The 8946-nt window shown below is 33.4% G+C and overlaps 1 pseudogene; it reads left to right on the forward strand.

Annotated features, from left to right (window-relative positions):
- LOC104743287 lies at positions 4317 to 5057 on the forward strand (annotated as a pseudogene).

The following is an 8946-nucleotide window of genomic DNA, read 5'->3' on the forward strand; positions in this document are numbered from 1 at the left end:
AATTAGGTTTGAGATGCATGAGCAAGATGGAGAAAATTAGTATTATTTAATAATAGTAAAGTTACTCTTACAGCAAAAATTAAATAAAAAAGAGCTACTTATTACCCTTCAGTTAGGGTAATTTAAAACACTACATATACTAAATTAAATAAACGTAAGAGCCTATAATATGTTGCTTTCGTATCAGGAATAATCAAATATCATGTATAATGTGTATTTTCTAATGCAATTTATACTTTATTTCTCAAACTAACAAAAATAGTAAGTTGGATTTTTTAGATCGAAAATATTCGTAACAAAATACGAATGTTTTCCATTTCGTGTGAAAGCTATGAAGTTAAGAATATCCCAACGCATTATAATTTAATAAGACAAGTCGAGCTTTTTTCGTGGAAGAAAACAAAACAAACATTTCTCAAAATTCCGTTTCTTTTTTTTTTCTATTAATCGAAATATCGTGTGTTACGTTGACAAAATAGGGCTCATATGGAAAATTATTTTACCGATAAAAAATGATAAAAATATAATAACGAATTGACAAGCTAAATAAAGGACCAAGTTGAGGAAATATTGGGTCCACCAGCGGGACCAATAACAACTCGTCCGTACTAAATAATATCTATTTATACCTATGTTGGTTGTTTCAACTTTTTATTTTATTTTTATTAGCATCATAATAAATCAGATACTTTTCCTTTTAGCCCTGTTATCTATTTTGTTTCTCTATAAATCACACATATCCAGGTGTTTTTCTATATTTTTTGAAAAATATATATAGTTAAAGTTTTGCCACTCACACACCCCTTTGTAAATAATATCTAAGCATATGCAGTCATATAAATTCCAACACAAAAACATATTAACATATATATATATATATAGAAGAAACTTACTCACTGTATTATGATATGATAGCACAGGTTAAAACTTTTTTTAATAAACCATTATCACTTTAAGAAAAAAAACCAAATCCATTTTTTCACAATCAATTTGCAGCTCAAGTGCTTAGAAACAGAACATAGATGAACCCAATCTCTCTTATGGAGACAATTTCCATGAGGTAAGAAAGCTAAGTGAGCAACAAATGCCACGTGACAGCAGCATACTCAAAATTTCCTATGAAAGATTCAACCACTCGTATGTTTTTTTTTTTCGGTCGCATACCTATATAGAACCAATTTTAATTTTTTTTAAACAACTAATTAGTGCCTAGACGATATAGCCACCGATATAAATTTTGAGCCATATCTCTTTAACAAAAAAAAAAACAAACAAAAAAAGTAATTGTCCTGCTGTCAACAAATGCCCATATTATTATTCATCCACACAAGACACGTACGACCATGCCTCCTAGTGATTTGTCATTGGCCCACTTCCCATCCTAGTGGATCAAATTGATATCATAATAATAACAAGAATTCAAATAGAAACCGGCAAATCAATTAATATATATATATATATATATATATATATATATCGTCAACATTTTCTACTGGAGCAGGGAGAGCCAATAAAAATTCGGATGTTACGATATTTTGCAGTGGTCTAATTGGTTCTTCGCATAAAAAAATGAAAACCTAACTAATGGTAGAAGAATACTTTCGCAAAGCAACAAATATATAGGATAAGATCGTAAGCTATCCACATCGCTTGTTAATTGTTTTCATACCATATTCTATAATGCATACGATATTTATGGTGTTAAATCAACTGCTTATGCATATATTTTGTCAAAAAGGGTAAAAAACACGATGAAAGCAGCGAATTCAATAGGGATTTCTATTTACCAGTACAAATATTTGTGATGTTGTCGGTGGCTGGGTAAACAGTATAGATTATCTATATATACGGACGAAATATTTGCAATTTAAAATCGATTTATATTACATTAAATTAAACATACACTGACTTATAAGAAGAAAAAGGGATAATTACAATTACAAAACAAACAAAAGAGAGAGAGAGAGAAGAAACTCGATAGTTGTATGATTTTGGAATCTATCGAGTTCATATATCATACGGGACAATAAACATAGGTAATACATGTTTTTTTCTATAAAAGAAACGTAGGACGTAGGATAAGATTGAAGAAAGAACTAAAAAGAAGAATAAAAACGTCTGCAAATGAGAAATAAATCCCAACACAGAATTATAAAATATACTATATATACTTATATCATGACTAAAAAAGCTATTTGTATTAGCATCATTTAAATGTTCACATGGTTATCAAATCTAATATTTTTGTTTAACCTACTATGCTTATATCATGGCTAACAAACTATTTAATTATATATATATATGTTTGAATCATATCATTGAAGATTGAAGAATAACAATCAGATTTGGAGTGGGGAAAAAAAAAAAAAAAGTAAAAGAGACACCACATTAAGAATCGGTAGTATCTGAACATGGTAATCAAATCTATTATCTTGTTATTATATTTATTTTAAAGATATAGTTATATCGTTACAGTAATAAAATAATGATTTCATCATATAAGCATCAAAAACAAAACTCAGGGGGGGGATGAACTTCACTACAACGGTGTCAATATCTCACGTGGACCCTTTTTTATCCCAATCCTGACCCACACAATTGGTCCCACTTCCCCATGCACACTGCCCACAGCATATTCATTTCCTTATTTGTTTGTAAGGGGTTTTTTAGAATTTTCCTTAGACCAAAATAATAATAAAATAAGTAACATTCTTCAACAAATCAAAAGAACATTTCTAATATAAGGAATATTGGAAACGTTTTTTATTTGATACCTTCCTTTATATTATTAAAAAATGATTTAAGAAACAAAACCAACAAGTACAGTCTTATACTCATATACTTTTTTAATTTCTTTTTCTTTTACACAAATTTAAGAAAATATTGCTCGATTGACACCTTTCCATTAGGGAAAGTTAAATTAACACAATTTTCGGTTTAAATTACCAAAAGTCCAGTTTGGTGCCTTAAAAAAAATGTAAAAGGAAATAAAAATTAAAAGAGAAAAAATCGAGTTTATCAAACCAAACAAACCCGACATGCGTTTGGTTTTATTTATCTAACACAGACATAAACACAACCGCCAGCGACAGAGAGGTTTTACGGTATACCAAAAGAAACTCGATATGTTGGGTTTTTGCGCCGGCGAATAGAGCATTCACTGGCCTCCTTTTGTTACACCCACATACAGACGGTTGTAGTTGGCTCTCATCTTCCGCCGGCGAAATAAGAACCATAGTGGATTTGGGGGTGGTCGATTTTGTCCGCCGGTGAGTGTTGTTATTTTCCCTTATTAGAAACGATTACTGAATTGTTTGCAATTGTAGATTAACCCTGTTTTTGTTTTGAGTCTTGCTGTTCAATAGTTTTTGTGAAACTTCAAGCTCGATTTTGTCTCGATTTGGTGGAACAAATAGCTTTGGTCAGTGGTTCTTCATAAATCCGGTAAGGCTTTTTGTCTATATGATAAGATTTTGTCTCGATTTGATATGGGTCTTGAGGTATTGCATTATTTGGTCTCGAATTGATATATTTTTTGTTTGTAGATTTGTTCAATCTTGAGTTAAGATCATGGTCTCAAATTTATATTTTTTTGTGTGTGTCGATTTGTTCAATAGTACTCTCGAATGCTTATCTGTTTCTCTTTGAAGCCTTTATTTTAACTCTCTAGACTTCTTTCATGGCAGCCCTTACGACACACTTATAAGTATTGTGTGTGTGTCTTTTTAAAACTGCCAACTTGTGAATGATTTAGCTTTATCTTAACTGTTGTTTTTTTGTTTTTGGATTAGAAGTATCTAACAATTTTGTGTTTCCTAAATGAGAGATTTGTTTCATCAATGGGGTCAAATTTAGTATTTATCATATTGTTTGCAACCTTATCCTATCATTTGATGCTTTTTTTTGTATGTTTAGGAATGACATCATCAAGCAATAGCATCAAATATCCTCCTCTATTTTATGAAGAAGGGAAATCGCCTCTCCAACATAGGATCATGAACCACAATTGTTTTGTGTGAAAAATTGGAATTTTGAGAGAAGGATTAGGTGTGGACGTGTGGGATAATCTGAAGAAATCATCTCTTGGAGTGTTTATAAAGTTTGCTGAATTGGAATACACATGGGCTGCGCAGAGAGTTCATTTTCTACTCACACATCAGCTGAAAATCAACAACATTCATGAGGTTTGGTCTTTGATCGATGATAGGCCTATTAGATTTTCTTTAAATGAGTTTGCAGAGATAACAAGCTTAAGTTGTGATGCATTTGACTCTTTAGACAACTTTGATGTTGATCACCATGATTTCTGGAAAAAAATGAAAATACCAACAACCCTTGATGGTCCTATGTGGAGTGAGTTGGTAAAAGTGATTAATTCTAGCAAATCATGGCATCTTGATAAGAGGATGATGGTTGGTAGGTTATGTTTGTTGTCAGTATGCATACATGGAATTCATCATACATCTAGAATCCCGTTGGCGACCGCTAAGAGAGTTTTAGACCTAGTTGCTTTTGAAAAACATCCATGGGGTCGGGTTGCTTTTAGTAGTCTAGTGAAGTCTGTTAAGATGGTTGACTATGACAGAGATTCATACACCATACACGGGTGTGTTCATGCTATGTTAATTTGGCTGTATGAGAGTGTTTCTAGAATAGGAGAAAGTTATGGGTTTAGAAGAACATAAACCACTGGTTTTCCACTTCTTGATTGGCGGTTATCTCGAAAACGTATCAACTTCACAAACTTCATCCAAAACGAGAAGGAGTTGCATGGACAGGTTAATAGTGGTGCTAGTTTGTTACTATCTGTTTTTAAAAAAATACTTTTGACATCAACAAATAATTTGTGTGAATTTAAAGTTATTACCAGTGTTAATCACTTTATTCATGGCTTGTAGGTTCGTGTTAGGCATATGATTCATGTTTTAGAGGAAAACATGTATCCTCTATGGTCTGAAGCAGATGAACATACGAATCCACACCTAGACGAGCTAATTAAAGATCTTATTCATAACCGTTTGTCTCTAGATGCTTGGAGTTGTGTCAAAAAAGTTGGTATAAGTTCAAAAAAGAAGAAAAGAAGTGTTGAAGCTGATAAGGTGAATGACGACAGAGGGTGCAATCTTAAGAAAAAGAGATTGACAGATAATGATCCTAAATGTGAACAAGGAGAAAATGTAACCAACATGGAGGTAAGGTTTTGTTATCCTTCACTGAACATGATTACCATTTTTTTGTCTTTTCTATTATGATATTAAGGAACATGTTATTGCAGGATGGTAAGGATGACAAGTCAATTTCTTTGGATATTTGGAGGGCGATTGAGAAAATAAATGAGACTATTTTTGACTTGGGCAAAACACTCAACAGTCGATTAGATGCTTTGGAGAGCAAATTTGAAACATTTGTTGAAAAAAAAATGAATGTGTTAGAAGAGAAGATGAGTGAGAGGATTAAAGCAGTGGAGAAAGAATGAAAAGAGCCAAAAGACGCTGATGGACCAAATGATGCCACTTCGCACACTATTGAAGATGATGAGGGAACAAGTAAAGCACTTGTAAGTTACATTTTCTCTTATCATGTTCTGATTTCTTTTTTCACTTATCACGTTTTGATTTTTTCTAAAACTTATCATGCTCTGTTTTTTTTTTCACTTATCACGTTACGTTTTTTTTTTAAACTTCTCATGTTCGTTTTTTTTTTTAACTTCTCATGTTCCGTTTTTTTTTAAACTTCTCATGTTATGTTTTTTTGTTTAAAACTTATCACGTTCTCATGTTATTTTCACTTCTCATGATCTATTTTTTTTAATAAACTTATCACGTTATAGTTTTCTTACCTTTTTGTGGAATGTTCTGTTTCGTTGCAGTTATGGATAGTTGAGATGAAGCAGACATCACATGATGAATTTCCCACTCAAAGGGCCGTGTGGAAGGTATACACTGTCAACAATAAGAAGAAGGAAGAAGATGAGATATCAGAGAATCTTCCTCTCTTTGAGAAGAAGGTATCTGTTAAGGTTGAGAAGAAGAACACTTCCAAGAAAAAGAAGAAAAATGTTCATCATTCTGACGATTTTGAAGATATTACTACTCAAGTTCAGAAGGTTCAGTTGAAAATAGCTTCCAGTTCTGAAGAGACATGGTCCAACCAGGAGGATCAGTTAGCTAGTAAGAAACTCGAGGTGACACTAAAAAGCATTGGAGATGCTTTAACGAAGTTGGATGGACCTGGACCTTCGAAGCAGCCAAGACGCGTCCCACAATTGGCAGAATCGCAGAAATATCCTTACCTTGGTAACTCGACGGTCAAGAGGATCATTACAGAGGGTGAAACTCAGCTCAACGATCATCTTAAGCCTGTAGATGATGAGAAACATCAGAGACTTATGGATTTTCTCAGTCTTGATAAGTATACTTCAACAACTCTTAATAGTTTAATAAAAGTTACATCATTATCTATATTTGTACTAACTCATTTTAACCAATAACAGGGAAGAACCACTTAGCACCAGCAATGCAGCTGTGAGATTCTATTGGAAAATTATGACTCCAAGGAAACATTGGCCAAGCGATGACAATGGATGGTTGACATATCATGTAAGTAAATTTTTGCTTATTTTTGTACAACTGATTTAATGACCACTGTTATTTTCCTTATTCTAGTTATGTTTTTTTGAATGTAGCACATGAGTTGTGCAATGGCTATGTTCCGGAGAAGATATATGTGTGAGCCTTGTCTGTATCCTAAACAACGCATTGCCTTCTTAGATCAAGATCTGATCACAACATTGTGGAATGACTACAAACAGTTTGATATGGGGCCTAAGAATTTCGTGTTTAGGGATTCCTATGTGAAACACGCTTATGATGAATTTCCGGAGGAGTCAGCTAAACACAAAAAATGGTGGATTGATGTGGATAACTTATACGCTTGTCTCTTTGTCAATGAAAACCATTGGGTGGCTTTGGATATTGACTTGCAGGGTAATAAGATTTACATCTATGATAGCATCCCAAGCATGGTGAGTGATGATGAAATGGCTCTTGAATGTTTGTCTTTAAGGCGAATGATCCCAGCGATGTTATGTGACATTATTCCTGAGACGATCCGTAAGAAGAGTAAACGTATGTTGGAATTGAGAAGGGTGAAGAAGAATGTCCCTCGAAATGAAAATCCAGGTGATTGTGGTATGTACGCTCTGAAGTATATAGAATGTTTAGCTCTTGGGAAAGCATTTGATGGGCTTTGCGATGAGAACATGTTGGCTCTTCGGATTAAGCTTGCAGCGGAGTTATATGACGAAGTTGGATAACTAGCCATACCACCGAACATGTCTGATTCATATCCTCGAGCTAAAGATATTAAAATCTCTTCCCTCATGGATGAGTCCTTGTAGACTATTTTGTTTCATTGTCTTACGGTTTTTAATAACGTTATCATTGTAGACTATTCTTCTTTGCATGTGAATTACTACGTTCTCGTCTTTTTTACATGAATTATTATCTAGTGCTTTTACGATTAGTGGACAAACGTAAATATAATATGAACTCACTACATTATGCAAGTTCATAATATATCACGAGTATACATAATGATTATAATTTTAAATTTAAATGCATAATGATTAAATAATTTTCAGAATTATTATCTAATGTTTTTAGGATTACTTGTAGTACACTTGTAATCATATATGAACGTACTACATTGTAATGGTTGTTTTAAAAAAAAAAAAGTTCTATATCAATATAATACATGTCTTACGAATTAAAAAGAACAAGAGAATATAAAAGAATTTGGCAACTAAAAAGAGTTCTATGTCAATGAAAGCAGCGTCAATCTCAACATGAATTTAAATAACTTGGATTTTATAGAGTACATGTTTTACGATTGTATCCTACTTGGTTGTAATTACCGCATGTGTATAGCTTTCTTGGCTTCTTCTTTTCCATTGCAATCTCCAATGCGGATTTAATTCTTGAATTTTTTGGCCTTCCTGGTTGTTGTTTAGGTATTGGTGTTGAACATACCTTTGTTATCACATGTCCAGGAACAGATTTATCAAACTCCCTTGGCATGATGACATTCGCGTAGGAAGTGTACACGTAGGTTTTCCGATAATAAGGATGACTCATTGAAATGCGAGAGATGTTTCTGTATTCACCGGCCGCAATTGCGTGTACACAAGGGCGTTTCTCCAAGTCAAACCTGCGACACGTACACTTTTTATCTCTCAAATTGACAACATGCAGAGATGTCCCACTTGTTACTTGTACTTGGTGTTAGTCGATATCTTGGACGGTAAGTGACTTAGCGTAATCCACACGACCCTATAAAATATAAAATACGATGCCACATTATACATTATATTTGAAACATAAATAACCAACATCAACATTTTCTAAGAAAGGATAAAAGAATAAACCTGAAGAATTTTCTCTACACCACGTGTCAAAACTGTTGTCATCTTCAATGCATCACTCCTTCTATCTGAAAACCACCTAGTCATCATGGACCTTATTTCTTCCATTAGTTGTACAATAGGATAACTCCTAGCATGTGACATGACCTTATTCATTGATTCTGCAATGTTGCTTGTAAGCAAGTTGTACCTATCACCTGGGAAATATACACGAGTCCACATACGCACATCAGCCCTTACGAGGTACTCATGTAGTGCTGGATTCATGGCTTCTATCTGATCAAATGTGGTTTGAAAGTCGATAAGTCTAAAAGCATTTGCCGCCTTTTTAACCAAAGCAAATTCTGCTCGACCTTTAAACCGAACCAAAATATTCTTGTACATATGGTATGTGCATATTCCCCTACTAGACTTCGGATAAACCTTTTTAATAGCTTTCCCAATTGATTTGTGCCTATCAGAAATAATGGAAAGACTTTCATCATCAGGTATCACACAGCTGAGTTGCTTGAAAAACCATTCCC

This window comes from Camelina sativa, chromosome 14 (genome assembly GCF_000633955.1).
Source record: "Camelina sativa cultivar DH55 chromosome 14, Cs, whole genome shotgun sequence".
Lineage (NCBI taxonomy): Eukaryota > Viridiplantae > Streptophyta > Magnoliopsida > Brassicales > Brassicaceae > Camelina > Camelina sativa.